Source organism: Typopeltis vanoorti, chromosome 25 (assembly GCF_054136105.1).
Source record: "Typopeltis vanoorti isolate ZY-2024b chromosome 25, IOZ_Tvanoo_1.0, whole genome shotgun sequence".
Taxonomy (NCBI): Eukaryota; Metazoa; Arthropoda; class Arachnida; order Uropygi; family Thelyphonidae; genus Typopeltis; species Typopeltis vanoorti.
The window spans coordinates 2,038,896-2,062,294 of record NC_143573.1 but is presented as its reverse complement, the minus strand read 5'-3'; the positions used below and the strand labels follow the sequence as shown (position 1 = coordinate 2,062,294).

Sequence of the window (23,399 nt, the reverse complement as noted above, 5' to 3'; positions counted from 1 at the left end):
AATATTCTCGATTGCTAGTTTAAGACAGACCGTGAATTCATTCTTACGCTGTGCTTTGCCCAATACCGTCAACAGGATGTAGCATAGAGGCAGCCTGCCTCACGGCACTCTTTCAGCTGTATTACGGCAACAAAATATTTTACAAGAATACAGCGTTTAGTTTACCAAATAAAAAAGCCACCATTTCCCATTGACAGTTAAATATGTGCTTATTATATTTTATTAATAAAAAGTTATAGTCCTACATACTAAAACTAAACATTTTAGAACCCACTTATTAGGTACTTAAGGAAGTATCCTACGATGTGAATTTCATAAACTTTTATAGTGTGTGTGTGTGTGTGTGTGTGTGTGTGTGTGTGTGTGTGTGTGTGTGTGTGTGTGTGTGTGTGTGTGTGTGTGTTTTCTCTCCATCCGTTAATTCCTCGCATATATGGTGTTCCTAAAATCCATAAAGAGAACACCTCATTACGCCCAATTGTAGAAGGTATCGATTCTCCTACATACAATCTTTCAAAATATCTTGCCAAATACCTAAACGGTTTTTCAGGAAAGTCACCATCCTTTATCAAGAACACTACAGAATTTGTTACATACATCAAGGATATTACAGTTGATGAAAATGACATCATGGCTAGCTTGGACATAACTTCTTTGTTCACTAATGTCCCAACAGATGAAGTCCTGACATTACTCAAGGAGAAGTTATCCAAAAAAATGTTAGCCTTGCTTACACATTGCATTAGGTCCTGTTACTTCAAATTTCAAGATAATATATACAAACAAAATCATGGACTGGCTATGGGTAATCCTTTATCTAATGTTCTCGCAAATATTTACTTAGAAGATTTTGAAACCAAGGCTATCTCTTCCTTTATTTTGACATCTAAAGGTTGGAAATGTTATGTGGATGATGTCTTCATTGTTTGGAGCCATGGACATGAATCCCTTATGGTTTTCCTCGAACATCTCAATAGCCGACATCAAAGTATTAAGTTTACTGCTGAGCTTGAAACGGATAATTCCTTGCCTTTTCTTGATGTCAAACTGACTCGCTCTTCTGGTAAACTAAAAATATCGATATATAGAAAGTCCACACATACCAACAGATATCTACACAGTCAGTCCCATCATTTCCCTCCTCATAAGCTTGGAATAATTTCCACCTTGGGATATAGAGCTCGTTCTCTTCTTGATGACCCAAATGAACTTCTTACAGAAAAACCATCTGGAAACTTCTTTCGAAGTTAATGGATATTCCAAGAAAATCATTGACAAATTCCTTCTTAATCCTCCTAGACATCGCTCAGAAGAAACAAATAGATTCAAAGGCAATATATCTATTCCTTACATAAGTACTGTTTCACATAAATTAGCAAAGGTTCAAAGAAAACACAATATCAGAACCTTGTTCACTCCACTTCCAAAGATCTGTTCCTTAATTAGCCACCCATCATCAACTCAAATACCCTGGTGTATATAAAATATTGTGTGACTGTGATATTCCTTATTTTGGGCAGACAGACAAATCTGTCGAAATGCGTATGGAAGAACACATGAGAGACATTACTTACAAGAGACAGCGAGCGAGTGCATTATCAAGTCATATCCTTTTTTCGGCTAATCCTAATGATGATAACCAAAGTCACAAAGTCTGCTCGGAAAAATCTACTAACATCTTCCGTTGTAGTGACGAAGTAGAGAGAAAAAAAATTGTGGAATCTAGAGAAATCATCTTCAATCCTGTTCATCTAAATAACAACTTAAGCTACAACCTCCCAGATAGTTATTCAACTGTAATCATGTACTGGCGTTCACGTGATGTAACAAGCACGCACTCTCCCAACAATGCAACAAACGAAAGAAAACAGCTTCAAATACAACTACAACGTTTTCATGCTAATCATGTATAGAGACTGTCTATGTTGTTCAGTCTTTTAACCCTCAATGTTTAGTGTTTTTTCTTCTTTTATAATGTCACGTGAAGAAGGCTGTTACAGGCCGAAAATAGTAGTGTGTTTATATTAAAACCTTTTTACTTAAATCTCGGTTCTAGTCATTCAATTCTTGATAAAACATATGTATGTTAACCGAGTTAATGATCATTCTCTCATATATATATATGTATATATGTATATATATATATATTTTTTTTTTTTATTTTTATATATATATATATATATATATATATATATATAGAAAATTTCGCAATGGAACGATAACTCGCTCCCTGCAGTAAACAATATGTCATCCCCAACAGCCATTATACTGCAGAAACACGAACACCAATTCGTTTTATCATGTCACTGGATAAGGTTCATAGACATTTGCAAACTGTGTAATATATTTCTCAACAAATAGTGCAATTAGAGACAACTGGGAATATAAACACTAACTAATGAATCACATCTTTCCTCCAACAGAAACTGCTATATACACTCAAGCAAACCACATGTTGCAGGTACAACAGATTTCAGATATTATGGAAATCGGTTTAAGAGAATTAGCATTTCAATTCAATTGTCGGCTTGTTTTGTTTGGGTCGCGTGATCTTTTGTTAATATCGCACCAATCATATGCACTTCTTAATGGCGGCCACTTTTTCTCTATTGGCCTACAATCGCGCACATCTTTCACTTCTCATTAGTAATTTGTCAAGGATTGTTCATTACGTATCTCAGGTCTTAAATTACTGGTAATTTTTGCTTGATATAATGGGAAAGAAGATGACTCTATTTGGGTAGATAACTTTGATTGCACACAAGTAAACTGCTCTCGAGGACAGAAGTGATGGAGAATAGAAGCTTCTTGGTAAGTCATACCCATTTTCAGTTTTTTTTTTTTCCTGAAAACTTTAGTTTCCGAAAATCCCCACATATATCTCGTAGCACGATTTTTTAGCTTTAATTTTGGGAAAAAAAGTGCGAGTATTAGTCGAGTAAATACGGTAATTTTTTTAGCTTTCAAATTGTTAAGTACGATCATTGGTTAAAGACTGGATTTATAAAACGCACAAAAGACAGCAATACAGCAGATATAGAAATAAGCAGTTTTACTCCTCTCATTGATGATAAATTATTTATATTAAGTAAAAATGTATAGTATCTTTATAAATTTTGTTCTATTAAAAATAAATCATATTTTTTTGTTTAAATGTACATCTAAATTCAAATTAAACAGACATTTACAATGAAATATATTTTTATTTATGTTAAAAATATTTAGTCTGAAACATGTTCGTTTTCTTAAATTCCGCTTCGAATTTGAATAGACGAAATAGCGTCTGTCCAAATATGCACTTACATTTTTTTCAGCGTCATTTCAATTTTGAATGTGAAACATATTGAATGTATTGTGTATTCTGTGTTTAAGTGACTTTGGACAATTTTTGACTTTGATTTTAATTGTGTACTTATTTTTGGATTTTTGATAGATAAATAAACTTTTAAAGATAATAGTTTATATAAATTATAAACATATTAATCAGCTGAGGTACCATAGCTAAAAATCCCGTATATATGCGGGGTAGACTATTGGCGCGTCAGGCTGACGCGGCTGGAATTAAATTAATAAACATAGGTTTGTGCCATAAAACTCTTTAGATGATCTAAGTTTGTTTACACATACCTGCAATTAGTCCTTTCTCGACTCTTTTTGGTGTATTTTTTGCATCATTTCATTTTGTGCATTACAGTGTTACTGTGCAGTTGCCTTTTGTTTTATAAAATATACTTATTGTTGTTTAGTAAATTAACTAAACATTGGTGTTCACAAAATCCAGGTTCACAAAAAATTTACTAAATTTTTTGTGAACTTGGATTATTATTCACGGAAAGTAAGTACATCTATTATATTTTCGCTAAGTTTGAAAATCAGTTAAATTGTTTCATTTTAGTTAATTATCTTATTTTAAAAACAAAAGATTTTTATGTTATGTTGGGTTGACGTCTAGAAAATAAATAATTTTCAATAAGAGATTTATTTATATATTTGTTCTTGTTCTGGTTGGAAGACATTGGGGTTGGGGTTCTTTTACTAATTTCTTTAATAAATAATTTTAATATTCTAGAAAATTCTTAATTATTAAACAATTACCAGAATGCAAAAAATATTAAATAAATATCACTGAGAAATCAATCAGTGGCTAATATCTCTGCATGTTAATTTTCAAAAAATACCTAAAATGTAAGCATATTTATTATTCAAAACATCTGAAAAATCAAATTCTGTAATAAAAAAAAATAGTCAATCTTGGGACATTCACTTTAAAAATAATAGTCGGTTGAGGGGTTAAAAAATAATTTTAAGGGAAAATTTCAGAAATTATTATTTATTTTGGTGGACAACTTTAAACGTTCTTCTTATTTTAAACTCTAACCAAGTGTGTTAACTCCTAGATGTCAGAAAAAAAGCCAAAGTTATCTGGTGCACAAAACTGGAAAAGACAATTGCAGCGAGTACAACTGGAACATAAATTGGCTGGATCGCTGAATAAATTTTTAACTTCAGGACCACATAAAAAACGAAGAACAGAAAGGTCTGACGAAGCAAGTACTCCATGTAGCTCTACTACAGAAAAAGAGAGGACACAAGATAACTATGAAGAAACAAATGTTACATGCAAAAATGAAACTGGCCTGTCCACAGAAGTTGCAGCAGAAGAAATATTAGATTCCGATTCAGCGAAACACGAAACTTCAAATTTTACTTTAAATTTTAATGTTAATGATCCAGGTACTTGGCCGAATCATATAACTTCCAAAGTTAGAGATTGTTTAGCTGAGCATTGCCCGCATCAAGTAGTTAATAAAGAATCTCCCAAAGATGAATCTGGCCGCAAGTTTTCCGATTCATACTATTATTGAACTTTAGCAAATGGAGAAACACTTTTGCGAAGTTATTTAGTTTATTCAGAATGGCGAAATTCGGTTTTCTGTTGTTATTGCAAAATATTTGGTAGTCAGAATTCCCAACTTACTAACGAATACGGTTGTAACGATTGGCAACATTTGAGTCATATACTAAAAATACACGAGACAAGTTCCGCGCACATTAAAAACTGTTCAAAATACAGCGAACTTAAAATGTCGTTGATTAAGAAATGCACTATTGATTGCACACAACAAAGATTATACGAAACTGAGAAAAAAAAATTGGCAATCTGTTATAGAACGGTTAATCTACATAATAAAATATTTATCAAGACAGTGTATAACTTTTAGAGGTTCTTCACAAAAACTTTTTGAAAATGATAACGGCAATTTTTTAAGGTTAGTAGAAACTGTCGCTAAATTTGATTGTGTTTTTGGGACATGTGGGGATATGACAATGATTTTAATATACATCTTGAACTGCACACAAAGATAATTTTAACAGAAAACATATGGAAATTAGATGCTACAAAACTTTCCACCAATTGCAATGTAACCATTAATGAGTGGGCAGTTCAATCTCCACTGGTACCAATCAGAGATAGATGGCCCAAGGCTATCACTAATTAAGCAGTACATAGTGAAGAGAGACGGCTCAAATGTGCCGCCATCTCGTGTTCCCTAACCTTAACACAATATATTTAATGTCTGAAATAATGTGAGTTCTACGGTCGATTTTCTTGAGTTTACGGGACGAAAAACCCGAGTTTCCGGGAGGAAAAACCCGCTTGCCCGTGCCAGAGATCGACTAACTCGGGAACCGGTCGAAAAAAGGCTTAGAAAAATTTCCTCTAGTCGCCGACTAGACTCGAAACCAAGTTTTCCTTCGTGCGGCCAAGTGCCGTGGTATGCAAACGCCACATCTACTGAGCTACACAGGTTAGTAATAATGTTAACAAATTTTATAATTCGTCTATTTGTCATATGAGTATTTTATTTTCGTAGGTGCGGTTGCTACAATTAATTATCACTCCTAGGAAACGGTAGAAAATAAATTCTACAATGGATAAAGCGGGGCCAATTAGGAAACGCAAACTACAGGATGAAAAGCGGCAGTTTCAGGATAGCTGGACCGAAAAATATGGTTTTGTGCACTCGTTTAAATATATCGTGTGCTTGATTTGCAAAAGTGCTGTAACCATACCAAAAGAATACAATATAAGGAGACACTATGAAAGTCTGCATTCTACATTTTCAAATCTACCCGAAGAACTATATAAACAAAAGATTTCATTTTTGAAATGAGAATTGACAGGTCAGCAAGTAATGTTTACAAAACCTATTCAAGATCGGAAATCGCAACAGAAATAAGTTTTGAAATATCTCGCCTTATAGCAAAAAGGTGCCGACCATTTACAGACGGAGATTTCGTTAAAGATTGCCTTGAGATAGCTGCTAAAAAAATTTGTCCTGAATCAGCCAAAAATGTTGAGAAAATTCAGTTAAACAGGATGACTGTGCAAAGAAGAATTACTGCAATGTCGGAAAATGTAAAGGACTAATTAACATCTTATTCAAAGAAATTTGCCTATTTTTCATTAGCTATTGATGAATCAACTAACATTACTTCCACAGCCCAGTTGTTAATATTTGCACGTGGAATAACGCAAGAGTTTGAGGTAAGTGAGGAGCTGATTGGAATGAGTTCATTGTCAGATCAAACGAAAGGTAAAGACATGTTCACTGGGCTTTTGGAAGTGTTCCAAAATTGATTGAGATCTGACAAAATTATCAGGTATCATGACTGACGGAGCTCCTTCCATGATAGGAGCTAATTCTGGATTGGTAACATTATTGAAACAGCATTTGGGACGGCACGACGATGAGTTGATACAATTTCACTGAATAATCCACCAGGAGAGCTTGTGCCCTAAGAAACTTGGATTTGAACATGTCATGAACGTTGTGGTTTCAACGATTAATTTTATAAAATCCCGTGGCCTTAATCACCAATAATTTAAAAAGTTTCTTGAAGACATTGAAAGTGAATATGGTGACTTAATTTTTTAAACAGAAGTGAGGTGGCTAAGTCGTGGACAAACACTGGAGCGGTTCCTAAATTTAATTGATGAAAAAAAAAAAAAAAAAACGTCCCTGACAAAAAATCTGGATTGGTTATGTGACTTAGCCTTTCAGGGCAAAGATCAATTAGTTACTCAAATTTACGGCCACATTTTGTCTTTTCAGTGCAAGTTAAATCTATTTCAAATCCAACTGAAGTCAGGGAATTACATCCATTTCCTAATTATACGAAAGTTTCTGAAGAGTTCAATGTCAACTTCAAAACTGTGTATGTTGAAAAGATTGATAACTTGATATCAGCCTTCAAGGATCGGTTTTCTGATTTTAAAAAAAAGTGAAACCGTTGCTACATTTGTTTAGCAATCCTTTTGCCATTTTGCCCGAAAATGCACCCGAATCAGCACAGCTTGAACTCATCGACATTCAAAACGATGAGAGCCTGCAAAATAAATTTAACAAAGGCAATTTATTAAACTTCTATTGTTGTATTCGATAAAAACAATTATAAATGGTTACTAGATAATGCATTAAAATGTGCAAGCCTCTTTGGCTCAACATATATTTGTGAACAAACTTTTTCAGTCATGAATATTAACAAATCGAAAAATAGGAACCGCTTGACGGATGAAAATTTAGAATCAATTTTGCGGTTGGCTACTACAAAACTCGAACCAAATATCAAAACAATTGTCAAATCAATGCAATGTCATGCAGCAAATTAAATTCACTCACTTTTTATTACCTTTTGTAACAATTATGATAGGTATAAAAAAAAATAAACAATATATATATATATTAGATAACTTTCAAGTTTTTTTTGGGCGGCCCTCCCATAAGTAACAGTGGAACTATACAGCCCTCGGCCTCAACAAGTTTGTGCATCCCTGTGTTAGAGTGTAACACATTACAAACAGAAAATCATTGGTGAATAAAAAAAATTCTTATGCATCATGTTTACTGCAAGCTCACCAGAAATACAAATTAATGTGCACAGAAAAATTAAAAAGGATTAAAATAAATTGAAAACATCGTGAATATTTTTATTGTTGATAACTGAACACAAGTTTTGATTTGAAAAAATTGTATTTAAACAATGTAAATTGCACAGGGTTTTTCTTCATTTTCTCTGCATGCTTATCTTTGTAATATTGAATAGCATTTTGCAAATGCTTGCTGAACATTAATGCTTCATTCAATGTTAGGATCAGCATCGATAAGAAAATCAGAAGCAGCCTATTTTTTTGAATAATGTCATTCATTTAATGACAATTCTTTTGTAGGCACTTATCATTGTGCATAAAAGTGTACTGGTATGTAATAAAAAATCTGTGCTCACATCTATACCGTTAAAATCCAATCAACATCCCAATAGTGATGATTAAACAACTTCATTATGTCCACAATGTATCAATAGTGTTTCAGAAATTTCATTCCTTTACTACTACATGCAGTTTCCTCTTCCCAATTTACACTGCTCTAAATAAAATCTCCCAAAATGATCATCTGTTTTGCACTAGTTATACACAACTGCCTGACCACCCCCTGTTCATCACCCTCTGTATTCTCTAGCTTAACAGCAAAATCCCACAAAATATCATGTCCTTCCAACCTCCACTTCACAGCATGTGCTCTCAAAACCATTAGTGCCATCGCACCCTAAATCCTTCACTCTGAGAGGATGCAACTCATCACTCATAAGTAATGCACTACTACTGCATTTACCCTTTCTATCCTATCCAAAATATGCTATAATCTTCTAATTCTATCCTTGTCACTAAATCATTTTCTATCAACCATGCTGATCCCAATAATCTTCGGACAGTCCAAGGCCGTCAATGCTGCCAACTCATATCCTTTATTCCTGATAGTCCTGGCATTACTACAAAGAAATATAGATGAACCATCAGTATTTCTGTACCTATTATTATTCCCCCCAGACTGCTTTTTACTATGCATAATGCCATACATTCCCACCCCCATCTCCTGAGTATCAAAGAGGCCACACATGCTTTCATACACCCTGACAAATCTAGTTTCACTGCACTAATACTCTCACTTGCCCTGAGAAAAACACTCTCTCATCCTTCCCATTCAAGTGCAGTTTGCTCTGCTGTATACAGCTCTCTTCTCTCAAAGCATCAAAATAATCCAAGCCATTCTTTTAACACATTCTATCATGCTTCATTATTGATGCTCTTCTACTCATCTCTGCATCATCATATCTAGGTAATATGGCATGCTTACTATTTTCCCTTTCATACCCTAACATACTCGTACCTCTCAGGTCATTTGTACCCACCATCGCAATCATCTTATCCACTCTTGCTTAATTACCACAGTCGCACACTATCTTCCAGGCAAGCACTTCTCTAGCATTCTATTTTGCAATCCAGAAATCAATGAATCTCCATACATCACATTTCTCGCTGCTACATTCATTTCTTGCTCACCTGCATCCCTCACTCTCTCCCTCCCATGCATTCCCACTTGTCTTCCTGTCATCTCTCCATCCCTGGTTCCTGTACTATCCTACTTTTCTCTCATTACCTCTCTTCCCCTGCTATTCCTGTTTCCTCTCCTTCTGTCATTCCCATAACTCTCTCTCTCACTCCCCCCCCCCCCCCCCCGTTTGTTTAATAAGTTAGCTTTTCTGGCCTCTGAATCTCTTCTTTCACACCTCTCATACATTCTGCTTCTCTCAGCCTCTCTCTCTCCGCCCTAGCAATCTATTCTTGCTTGTCATTCACCTACCCAATCTTTACCATCCTCTTATCTACTACACTATTTCCACATGCCACTTATCTTCATCATCTCTGATCCACTACTCATTCCTCTTTGCCAGCATTCATTCATTTTCAACACAAGGTACTGCAGCATGAGATCTTTCTGACAAATAAATACAAAATGTTATATTCAGGCAATGATAATCAAGGAAAAGAAGGAGTAGCCATAGTATTCAACACAAAATACAAGGCTAATTTTCTTGAATGGCAGTCAGTCTCAAGTAGAGTAATGTGGGCAAATATGAGAATGGGGAACTGGACAATGAGACTTATTTGTGCCTATGGTCCCACAGAAGGTTCTACTAAGGTAGAAGTGGAGGAATTTTTTGAGGCTTTAGAAAAAGCAACTGACACAATGAAAAATGAAAAGTTGGTCCTTCTTGGGGATCTAAATAGCAGAGTAGGAAATGATTGTGAGACATACAAAAATATTTTGGGAAAATTTAGAGAAAAGAGCAAAGCTAATAATAATGGCAAACATCTGTTGGATTTCTGCTCAGGGCATGGACTGGTTATTACTAACACCATGTTCCAACATAAAAATGTGCACAAATTCACATGGAGAGAAGAGGCTAGGAATAAGAAAGTCTCATTGACTATGTTATTGTTGATAGTGATGTTTTCTCCCTGGTGCAGGACACCAGAGTGTACAGAGGATTTGAAATTGGAAGTGATCACTATTTAGTCTTGAACAGGATAAAATTGAATTTCATATTGAAAAGAATAACATGTAAGAAAGTTTTAAAGCGAATAAAAGTTGAGCAGCTCCCAGATGTGAACTGTAGACTAAAATACACAAAGATTATTGAAGAAAAAATGAAAGAGTTTGATAACAGGAATCAAACCTTGGAGATTCAGTGGCAAAATCTGAAGAAAACATTGATTGATTCAGCCAGAGAGGCATGTGGTGAGGTTATCTGTAAGGATAAAAAAATCATAACTCCCTGGTGGACACAGGAAGTTAAAGAGGCAGTGAAGGAAAAGAAGAAAGCATACCAAAAGTTCCTGTCAAATAAGTCAGCTGATGCTCTTAGAGAATATAGAGACAAATGCAAGAATGCTAAACACTGTGTAAAACTAGCTAAACAAAAGTCATGGGAAGACTTTGGCAAGAATATAGAAAATAAATATCAAGAAGGTGGCAAAATATTCTGGAGGTCGTTGAAGAAGCTTAAGAATGGAGGAAAGAGTGCTGTAAAAGGAATTAGAGATGATAAAGGTGACATTAAAACGGGAGAAAAAGATATCCTTGAAGTATGGAGTAATTACTTTGAAAAACTGCTAAATGAAACAAGCAGTGATGACAGCACAGTGGTAAAAAACACTGACCAGTCAGGAATACATATCCATACTAGAAGTAGAAAAAGCCATCAAAGGCTTGAAATGTGGAAAGGCAGCAGGAGTAGATGATATTTGACCAGAAATGCTGAAGTATGGTGGTATAAGAGTCTTACAGTGGCTGCACTGCATAGTTCAGAAAGCCTGGACAGAGGGACGAGTAGAGCTATGAGAGCTCTACTCCCGATGATTGGAGTAGAGCTCTCATAGTACCCATATATAAAAAGGGAAATAAAACAGCATGTGAGAATTACAGAGGTATTTCCCTACTGAGTGTTTCTGGCAAGATCTATGCAAGTATACTTGAGAAACGGTTGAGAAGAATTGTGGAAGAAAAGCTTGGTGAAGAACAAGCTGGATTCAGGCCAAATAGAGGCTGTCAGGATCAGATCTTCACTTTACGCCAAATAGTCGAGAAAGCATGGGAATATAACAAAGATCTGTATTTAAGTTTTGTCGATTTGGAAAAGGCATATGACAAGGTGCCAAAAGAGAAGCCATTCAATACGCTGCAGTTATATGGTGTCAATGGGGCATTATATCAAGCAATACTTAGTCTTTATTTGAGTTGTAAGTCAGCAGTTAGAATTGAAGGAAGTACAGGAAGATGGTTTAATGTTAAATCTGGTGTGAGACAAGGATGTACATTATCCTGTCTGTTATTCATTATCTATATGGATCACATTATGAAGGAAAGTGGTATTAAACATGATATCAAAATTGGAGATGTTAATGTCAGCTTTTTGCTTTATGCAGATGATGTTATACTTCTAAATAAATCTGCTACAAGTTTGCAAGATTCTCTGACTAAATTGAATAGCTGTTGTAATAGATATGGTATGAAGGTCAGCAATAACAAGATAAAGACAATGAAAATAGGCAGAATCATTGAAAATGTCAACTGTGTTGTGAATGGAGAACCTGTGGAACAAGTAAAACATTTCAGCTATTTAGGCACGATTTTTACTGATTTTTACTGAAGACGGTAAATTAAATATAGAAATAGACAACAGAATCAGCAAAGCTGGTATGGTGGGAAGTCAATTGAATAAATTCATATGGAATAAGAGAGAAATTAGTCGGAACACTAAATTAGCTGTATACAAGACAGTGTCCAAACCAGTTTTAACTTATGGATCTGAGAGCTGGGTCAGAAGCAAAACACTTGACCAAAGACTAGAGACCGCAGATATGAGAGTCCTGAGAAAGATTATAGGCGTGAACAGATGGCATCAATGGCAATATCATATTAAAAATGAGGATATTAGGAAAGAACTTGAGATTAGCTCTGCTAACGCATTCCTGGATGCCTGACAATGTCAAGCATCCAGGAATGCGTTAGCAGAGCTAATCTCAGGTGGTATGGTCACTTAAACAGAATGGGCGAGGAAAGATTAGCAAAACAAGTGTTCTCTGCCAGGTTGGCAGCAAAACGACCCAGAGGAAGACCAAGATATAGGTGGATTGATACAGTACAAAGTGCTTTAGACGATAGAAATATAAGATCTGATAATGTTGGAGTCTTGACAAGTAACAGACTGATTTGGAGGAAAATTGTAGATAGGAAATTAATAATGATGTAATTTTTTTCATGTAGTACTATCATATCCTGTACACCCCTTGAGGGTACATGGCAGGAATTTGATGATGATGATGGTACTGCAGCAACTTAAATCAATGCTAATATCAATGTTGCTATGCTTTTCCATTTCCTACATTTTATGAAAATATGCAGAAATATATCGTTGGAGATGCCCCCATTTAACCAAATTTATCTGCAACTTTCATCAAAGATGTGTCTCACAAGACACATCTTTTGATGAAAGTGGCAAAGAAAGTTAGTGTATTGATTCTCTGATATACTATTATATGTTGTAACATAAAGTAAGTTATGACTTAAAAGATAATTTTTTATATAATTGTGTGTTTGTGGAACTTTACAGAAATGAAATAGTACAACTAAAAATATCGTCAAATTTTATTAATTTTTGCTTTTAGGCAAGCATACAGGATATTATCATGATTGCTTGAGGAGCAATTCAATAATTAAATTTCTGGACGTCACTGCTATCTACATCATTTCTTACAAACTGTACATTTTTAACAAAACCACAAGAGGCAGTGGTTAGACCAGCAAAAGAAACTGGTCAGAAAAAATCAAATACAATATTTTACAGAAAAAAATAAATAAATCTCATTGCTTATCTCTATTAAAAAATTGCTAGTTATGAAAACATTTTACAGTATAACAATTAACATCTTTATTATTGAAATGGATTTTTTAAAAAAAAACATGGTGACATTTTGTACTAAAATAGCTTTTACCCTGTATATACTATGATCTATGGATTGACACTGATAATTTCCCTGAATGTGCACATCAAATATTGGTCTTAACACATTGTGATATTTTATACAATTTAATTAACATATTTGCTCTAATTCTCTCACGCTTAGTCGTCACACACACACCCATGCACACCAATAATTTAAAAATTATACACATTTTGAATAATAACAAAGTGACACTGCTAAGTAGCTTGCCAGAGGTCAAAGTTTATAGAAAGATACAGTGAGAAAGGTATGCCAAAATAGTAGCATATTAACTTGACTATACATACCTTCTCTAGCTGTAATAACAAAAAACAAGTCTAGCTAGTGAAAATTAACAATATTTGGACTAGTGTATATGAGGTTTTGATATGACCCACTCAACATCTGCAGGTATATCAATGCAAATAATTCTTGCTTCCTAAGAGTGAGCATTTGTCATTGATAATATGGGTGGAGAGGCAAAGCTTACGAGCAGTGTCATAATACCCGATATGAGCAAAACACAGGGTTTGCTCTAAGAAGTAGCACCCCATTAATCATTTATACACAACTCTTGAGGATTAGCAGATTTCTTTTTAAACTCAAAACTATCTTCATTTGAAATAACACCACAGTATTTTTTGCTTGCAAATAATGTAAATTACATTTGCATGATGAATTATACAATACTGATGAATTTACACCTAAACTTTTTTTCATTATAATGATAACAATTTATACATATAAATAAAATAATTAGTGTAAGTTGTTAAATTAGTATATGTATCTGGATTCATCTAATCATCGTTTATTTGGTAATATACAAACTTCTTGCTGCAGTACCAGCTCAAAAAATAGATTTCAACCTAAAAAAAAAAAAGAATCAAGCATAAGAAATAAGACGAGCTATCTTCTTTATATTTAAAAATAATAAGTAGGGATCTTTAGTATAACTAAAACTTGAACAAAAACTGAAAAATTATGGGTTAACATCATAATATGAAGCTTTTTTTTTTTTTTGTATACTTTAAATTCCATAGATAATAAAAATGAAGAAACATATATCAAATTTCTTAAAAGAGAAAAAAAAAAGGTTTTTCACTATTCGAACAGCATCTTCAAAATACTTAATGATAAACTGTTTGGTACAAATTCAATTTTATACAGTAAACCCCATGTTTATGACTACTCCACTTTTACAACTGATATAAATTTTCTAATTTGTGATTATTATTATAAATTGTTTGGTACAAATTCAATTTTATACAGTAAACCCCAAGTTTATGACTACTCCACTTTTACAACTGATATAAATTTTCTAATTTGTGATTATCATTATTATTATATTATTACCTTTCATAGAGTCAGACCATCTAGGAGGTCCCTTTTGTCAATTCGGCTCATCATACTGTGCATTACACAACATATTCAAATTCTCTTTTCTTTCACACTTTACAGGGATGACCCTTGTTCTCCACCACCCTCAACTATCCCATCATTTCATGAAAAATCTCTTCAATGTTAATCCTATAACAACCTCTTACCAACTTGTATATCTCTATCATATCACACCCTTTTCCTCCTGTCCACTAGACTCCATAAATTGTATCTTCCCAACCTTTCTTCATATTCAAAATATCAGAGATGAGAAACTATTTTAGTCAATTGCCTCTGGATCAGTGGCAGCCCGTGAAGTTTTAAGTGGGGGTGCTGCCTATACAAAATAATTTTAAAAAAAATTCTTTTTTTCCTAATCAGTAACCAATTTATTAATAAATAAATCTACAGATTTATTAATAAATTGGTTACTAATTAGGAAAAAAAGAATTTTTTAAATTTTGTATAGGCAGCACCCCCACTTAAAACTTCACGGGCCGCCACTGCTCTGGATCCTCTCAAACATCACTTCATCCTTTTGAAAACCAGGTAACCAAAGATGTACACACGGGTCCATATGTGGCCCTAACCAAGACCTTATACAATGGAACCAGAATCTCCTTACTTCTACAAGTCAGTGTTCTCTGCATCATTCCCAGAACTAAGCGTTGTCTCACAATTTTGGCAATATGTCTTCTAAATTTTAGATCCTTATCCACCATCACCCGTAAGATCTCTTATTTCTTCCACCTCCAAAAATATATCCCCAACAAGAGTAACTCTACATTGCAACTTTGTTTTCCAAATTTTAAAACCTTACAATTTGCAACATTGAACTGGCATTCTCACTCCCATGCACATTCACTCAGCCTATTCAAGTCTTGTAAGGCCACAATATCTGTTCTACTCCTCATAATTCTTCTGCCTTTGTATCATCTACAAACAACTGAATATCCCCATTCAAATTTTCCCCAATATCATTAACATACAGGTTAAATAGCAATGGCACTTAAACCGACCCTCTGAGGCACACCACTCGTGACTTTCCTCTTCTGGGATATTGCAGATATTGCTCCCTTATACACAACTTGTTGATATACCTATCAGACAGCCAATCTCCAATCCAATGCACTAATCTAATATCCAACCCCATCTGCTCTAGTTGGCTATTAACTTATGTGGTAATCTATCAAAAGCCTTTGCAAAGTTAAGTATACTACTTTGTATCCATCTCCCACATCCAATACTGTTGTCACCTTATTGTAATAAGTAGATTACTAAAACATGACCTCCCTTTAAAATCCATGCTGTCCATTAATTAGGATCCATAATTGAGTTGACACCATTGTTGTCAACTCAATTATGGATCCTAATTCTCATCAGCCTCTCCAACACTAACTACAACACCTGACACACAGAATGGCCTATAATCTGATTCTCGAATTCTGTCACCTCCTTTATGAAACAGCACAATCTTAGTTTCACCTTTTTGGAACTTGACCCAATGTAAGACTCATATTAAACAAATATGTCAAGGGGATGCCAACTCCATAGCACATTCCTTTAAATTTTTTTAAAATATTAACATCAAATTTGCTCAATTCCTCATATACCACTTGCTTACTCACAGTCAGTCTCTCCTCCTCATCATCCACTGCTCTCAAATGCTCCATGATGTCACATTCACAAGGAAGAAAGACCTTTATGAACTGCTCATTAAATATTTCAACTATATCCTCTGCAACAACAGTTATCCTTATAGTAATTTCTCCAATCAATGCCATCTTACCATAATCATTCTTTTTTTGCTGGCTACATATCAAAAGAATTCCCTAGGGGTTTTTTGGCTTTATTAGTTAACCACTGCTCATATGTCACTTTTGCTACTATTACCAATTGAGTTACCCTCCTTGCCTGCTCTGTGTCTTCCTCATGGAACTGATTATTATCACTCCTCTTATGTTTCCTCCATAATGCCTTATTTCTCTGTATTGGAAGCATAATCTCTCCATTCATCCATTTGGAATACATTTAGACCAGTATTTCCCAACGTTTTTTGGATCATGCCCCACCTCAACGCCTCAAAGATTTTGACCCCCCCCTGCCGACAATGGTTAGTGTTTTGAGTATATCAGTGATAAAATGACAAATGCAACATCATTTTCTAATTGCCCCCCAAAATATTCAAATTGACACCACGTGGGGGCGTACGCCCCATGTTGAGAAACACTGATTTAGACATTGTTCTACTACAGTTCTTGAATATCACCCAAGAAGCATTGATCTCCTTTCCATCCAACTTCTGATTCCATGCTACAGCTACAAGCTGTCTCATGAGCTTCTCATAATCACCAGCCTTGTAGTTCTACATACATCCTTTCCTCACACTACTGGCAACCATCTAGGTAATAACTTCATGTTCACTCTCACCAACTGGAGGGTGATTTGACCCATCATTTATAATAACATCCTCAATTCATCATGCCCTCTGTTACATACTGTCTAATGTAGTTGTCCCTCAAAAACTGAAAAAACCCATTTTCTTTATTTCTAGTTGCTATCTCATCATATCAGTCTATATTGCCATAATTAAAATCATCCATAATGTCACCCTTTTATTTGCTTGGCTAATTTGATTACACACTTCTTAGTCACTACTATAGCAACATCCAACGAAGTATTTCATTCTATTCACCTCTATCTCACACCATACCGCATCAAAATCACTGCTACTATTTCCCTCTTGTATCTTTACTTTCTTCTTAAGTATTCTGCAATTAAGCAGGTTCTTCTTTGAGTAGTAGCAAAAACTTTCCTTCCACTTTCTTCTGTTCTTCTGAGCCCTCTCTTTCAAGATTGTGTATCTGTCTCCATTAAGCATATCATCTAACATTGTTTTCCTCACTCTTCCTCTAGGTCTTTTTCCTTCAATGGCATCTCTGATTATTCCATTTCTTCTCAGGATATGTATCAAATTTCTCATTCTTCTTTTTAACCTTTTTAACAGATTCCTTTCTTCCTCTACTCTTTTTAAGATCTCTACTTATATGGACATAATTTTTTTCTATCATCGATAGCACACCACCTTCCTTTTTACCCTTTCTATCTTCACGAAATACATTGTACCCTTCCATCTGTATTCCTGTCAGGATGTCATCCTCATCCAACCATGTCTCACTTATTCCAACAATTTTTAGATGAACAAAATCAATACAACCATTTCATTTTCCTTGTTTTTGATACTTCTAGCATTCACTTACAAACATAACAGCTCATTCCTGGATCTATAGCAAGTTTCACTGATACTACTTATTAGATGTGACTTCTCTATATTTTCTTTCAGCCATTTCTTTTTCTTCTTACTCATCTGAGAACCTTCTTCAACTCCAAATGTTTTCCCTACATAGATCCCAGGTCATTCCTTTCCTTTTTGTCTACACATGCATTCACATCCTCTTGGAGCATCAACCTTTCTCACAATGCATTCCCCTGTCCACCCCGAGTCTCTCCATTTCCATGTTTGTTTTGCACACTTATTCTCTCATTTTCTACATTCATGCTACTCACTTCAATCTCTCTTTACTTATTCTCCAACTCTTTCGCATTGCTTCTTACTTGCTCAGATTCGTTCTCTGCACTCATTACTCTCCCTTCCAGCAGCAGTTTCTCCAAATGACTCACATGAAAATCATTCAACTGCAGTCCATCACTCTTATATAGTACAATTTTTCCTTCAAACTCATTCCACATATTAACAAACTGAACTCCTTTTTCTTCACACATTTTGACAAATGTATTTATACTTGCTCTCCTCAACCACCTGATATCTGCCCTCACGTTTTCCTTGTTCCCAGTCAAGTCATTTATCCCAATTACCACTACCAACTCTTTTGCTTGCTTGCTCCTGATATCCAACACCTCAATCACTGTATTCATTTTACCTCCAGAAAAACAACTCCTGTGCATCTTCTCACTTACCACACCTTTAATAATTGAATTGTCATACAATGCCACTTACAAGTCTTTTGTTATTTTTTTCATACTGACATCATTTGTTTTTATCTTCTTCACTCTTCCATATATATCTACAATTCACTTCATTTCACTTGGCATTCACCTCATCTTCACCAACTCAGCTTCGAATCTTGCATCATTTGTTTTGCTCTCATTCACTTGTGCTATTTTACTGCCAGTCACACATGCACTTCTTCGTCATCAACCTAACTTGTCACCTTACCATTAATTGCACTCTACTTTTCAACGTCATTATTGCCCACTTTATCACAAAGTGAACTCTTTTCCTTGCTGTCACTTCCCACACTCTCTGAACATTCATATAATCTTAGTTAGAACTAGGGTAGGGTAGTATCTGATCGCCTTCGCATCTCTAACTTTAGGTCTTGATTAATGAAAACATTCGTGGCTAATGCTTTTGCAGTAGTTCATCTTGCAACAATCCAAGAATTTCACCTCTAGCGTCGCAATAAATGCTTGCATCTGTCCCTCTTAATCATTACCTTGTGTTCCGAAAACCAACAAAATAGAACCAAGGTCCTATTCCATTATTCCACGCACCATTATTCTGCCATTACACCTGCTTTAAGCACTCCGATTTTTTCAAAGTCACCCGCTGCCCTGGTTGTCTGAGTGGTTAGCATATCTGCTCTCCAGCCAAAAGGCTCCAGGTGCGAATCCTGCTGTGGGCATGGATGTTTGTGATTGTCTGTGAAAATACTAGTGGTGGTGGTCGGTGGTAGATAGCATTGGTGTTGGATGATGAAGTTTGGTGGAGTAGTGAGACGAAGAGTTGTAGAGTAGATGCCCTCCCTCGATGAGTCTTTGGACTCCCTGGAGGTGTGATAATATAATAATAATAATCTTCAACTGCCATCTGTTCAGATGAATCTTGAACAGATGGCATCAATGGCAATATCATATTAAAAACAAGAATATCAGGAAAGAACTTGACATTGTCGGCATCCAGGAATGCGTTAGCAGAGCTAATCTCAGGTGGTATGGTCACTTAAACAGAATGGGTGAGGAAAGATTAGCAAAACAAGTGTTCTCTGCCAAGTTGGCAGGAAAACGACCCAGAGGAAGACCGAGATATAGGCGGATTGATATGGTACAAAGTGCCTTAGACGATAGAAATATAAGATCTGATAATGTTGGAGTCTTGACAAGTAACAGACTGATTTGGAGGAAAATTGTAGATAGGAAGTTAGTAATGATGTAAATTTTTCATGTAGTACTATCATATCCTGTACACCCCTTGAGGGTACATGGCAGGAATTTGATGATGATGATCTTCAACTGCCATGTCAGTTACAACGTCATGTTCCCTACTCATATTTAATTAACCCTCACTGTCCATCAGAATACGACATTTCACTTCCTATTATAATAATGGAATTAACTCACATAAAATATTCTTTATTAGTAGAATTTTCACCTGAGTATCACAGGCATCATCAGTACAAGTACAAAGGGTAATTAAACAATAACTGATATATTCACAAAGCGTCACCTAAGTAGCTAAGGTTAAATTTCCTAAATTTATTTTAAAAAAAATTAAATAAAATAAATAAATAAAAATTTATATATATAGATAAATAGAGTAGTTATTAATGTGTCCGACCGACCGCTAACAGACAGCGAATGTTTTCTTTTTGTCAAAAGGTCATAATTTCGCCTTTGCTGAATTTTTGCCATATGGAAGGGCACTTCGGAAGAATTACAACAGTTTCTCTCAAAAATAAATGCACTTCATCCAAGGATCCAGTTCACCCAAGAAGTAGAAGTAAATAAGCAGTTAGCCTTTCTAGACCTCTTAATTCTTTGCCAACCAGAATGGTAACCTACAATTCACACTCTATAGGAAGGAAACTCATACAGGCCGTACATCCCAGTCAAAAGGCAGGTACTATAAAACACTGGTTCATAGAGCCCACTCCTTTTGTTCTTCAGAAGAACTATTACAAAAAGAATTACAATATATTAATTCCTCCTTCTTATCCAATGGTTATAAGAATTCCTTCATAAAAAGAGCTTTAAGTAGTCGTGCTTCAGCATCCTCTTCAAATACAGAAGAAACAACGCATATACCTATTCCCTATGTGCAAGGCGTTAGAGAACGCATAGCTAAAGTGCTAAAACCACTAAATATTTGTGTTGCCTTTCAACCCATCATACATTCCTCATGTCTCCAAAGGACAAGCTCCCACATCTCAGCTATCCAAGTATCTACCAGATTCCCTGCTCTTGTGGGTTATCATATTTCGGACAAACAGGAAGATCTGCTCTGATCCGGTTAGAAGAACACAAGTCGTATATTGAGTACCTTGAACCTGAACAGTCTGGACTTGCAGAGCACGCCAACAACACTAGACATAGAGTTCACTGGAAAAAGATAAAAGTTATTCACGAAAGTCGGTTCCTCATGGAACGGCTTTACAAAGAAACATGTGAAACATTACTTCACTCTCCTAACCTAAACAACAGATACGATGGTCTATGTCTCTACCCCCCAGTGGGAGATAGTACTCTATAAATCAGCAAATCTTTCCTAACTTTTGTAATTGTATACACATATATATAAAAATTTTTAATTATTTATTTAACTTAATTTTTTTTTTTGGAAATAAATTTAGGAAATTTAACCTTGGCTATTTGGTGGCGCTTTGTGAATATATCAGTTTATTGTTTAATTAGCCTTTGTACATTTACTGATGATGCCTGTGATACTCAGGCAAAAATTCTACTAATAAAAAATATTTTACGTGAGTTAATTCCATTATTATAATAGTAAGTAATATGTCTACTCACGGTATTTCCTTACTGAAACTTATAGGGACTTCACGGAGAGTCTACTTCCAAACAACATGACATTTCCTTCATATCCAGACTAGGTCTTTTCTCTTACTCAGTCTCACATATGAAATGATTGACCGACATTCCTAGAAGTCAGGTAATCAAGACACATTCTTCAATGGCAGTTTGTAGACTACTGTATACAACTGAGAATAAAGTATTTCAAGAAGTACAACTGAGTTCTAATAACTGCATCAACATGGTTTACGTTTTTTTTTTAATCAAGTTTTGCATCACAAAATACTGTATACATATTTGCATTAAAAAAAAAAAAAAGAAAGAAAAAAGTTGCTATGCCAGGTCACTTCACATGCAAAGAGGAGAATTAGTCTACAGCATGTCACATTATCTTCCCTAAACATTTGAAAAACTGATTAAAGTCAGTAAATGCAGAAGTTACCCCACAAAGATCCAAGAGTAATGCAAAAATTCAGCATTTTGGATGCTATAAATATTATTAGAGATGACTGGAGTGAGGTTCCAAATTCAACTTAAAGGGAATTTGGAAGAAACTCTGCCCACATTATGTATTGAGAAATTGAAGGTTTTGAAGCTTTTTTTTTGGAAAATGTAACAAGTGACACATAGCAAATCAGTCTGTATTCTAGAAGATGTAAATGAATTGCTAACTCACAAGAAAAGGGGCACATCACTCAGAAAATTATTGAAATGGCAGAGCTAGGAAACAGCAAAAAGGAAGGAATGAAAAACCTAATCTACCTTTACATTACAAAGATTTACAGAGGCTTTTGAAAACATTGACTCTGGTCTAAAACATTTGGCAAGTGATGATCCAAATTTTAAATGTAGCTCAAAGGTCTCAGTCACAGTCAGGAGGAATGCCATATCATGCAACTGAAAATCTAAGACAAAAATACACCTTTGTTCAGAAGAAATTACATGTAATTTTTATTTTAAGAAGCTCTAAGCAGTAACATTTTCACTTTTGTCTAATTAGATAAATGTGTTTGTCATTTCATTATTTAAATGCCATTCTTAGTTTGTTGGCCATTCAGTGTGTATTGTATAGTTCAAGCTGTATGTAATCTCAATTCCTGATACTGAGCTTGGGAAATTAGGACTCATTTAATGATGGTTTTCCAGGACCAATTAGGTCGTATAGCAGGATGTAACAAATTAGGATATTTTTCTTTCTATTCAGATAAGTTAGTCTATTAAATCAAAATAAAAAATGGATTACTCGAGTATCATCGTAAGCAATCCATCATGTCAACCGACATCACTTATACATCATATGATAGCAAAGATGCTTGAATCACATGAGCATTTCTAGTAGGATTTAAATGGTGGAACAATATATATCATTGTCATCAATCATTCTCAATTCACTGCCAAATGAAGGTCTTTCCATGATTTCTCCACTCCAATGTATTTCCTAATTTCATCTCTCCACCAGCTAAATAATTGCCCTCTAGGACTTTTACAGTCTGTTGAGATCTAGTTCATTATCTCTGTAGTGCAATGTTGGTCTCCTAGCAATATGGCCTGCCTATTGCCATTTTAGACTTTTCACATGGGCAACGATGTCTTCAACTCTGATCAATCCTCTTCTCCATGTATTCTGTTTCTTATCTCTCCTTATAATTCCCATCATGCACCTCTCCATGCTTCTCTGAGTGGTCTCCAGCTTTTGGGTGTCTCTGGATAAGGGTCAAAGTCTCTGATCCATAGAAGAATTGGTAGAATGGACTGGTTAAAAACTTTTCTCTTTAGACATAAGGGTAGGGTGTGATTTTTACCAAAT

At 35.0% G+C, this 23,399-nt stretch overlaps 1 protein-coding gene across 3 annotated transcripts in view; it reads right to left on the bottom strand.

The window, feature by feature from the left end:
• Window positions 1-13,034: 13,034 nt before the first annotated feature.
• Window positions 13,035-23,399, bottom strand: part of ptc (protein patched) — a 313,027-nt gene continuing 302,662 nt past the window's right edge. For all 3 annotated transcript variants that reach the window (XM_090414812.1, XM_090414810.1, XM_090414811.1), the window contains one exon: window positions 13,035-14,253. The gene's annotated coding sequence lies outside the window, so the exon portion shown is untranslated. The remainder of the gene's footprint in view (window positions 14,254-23,399) is intronic.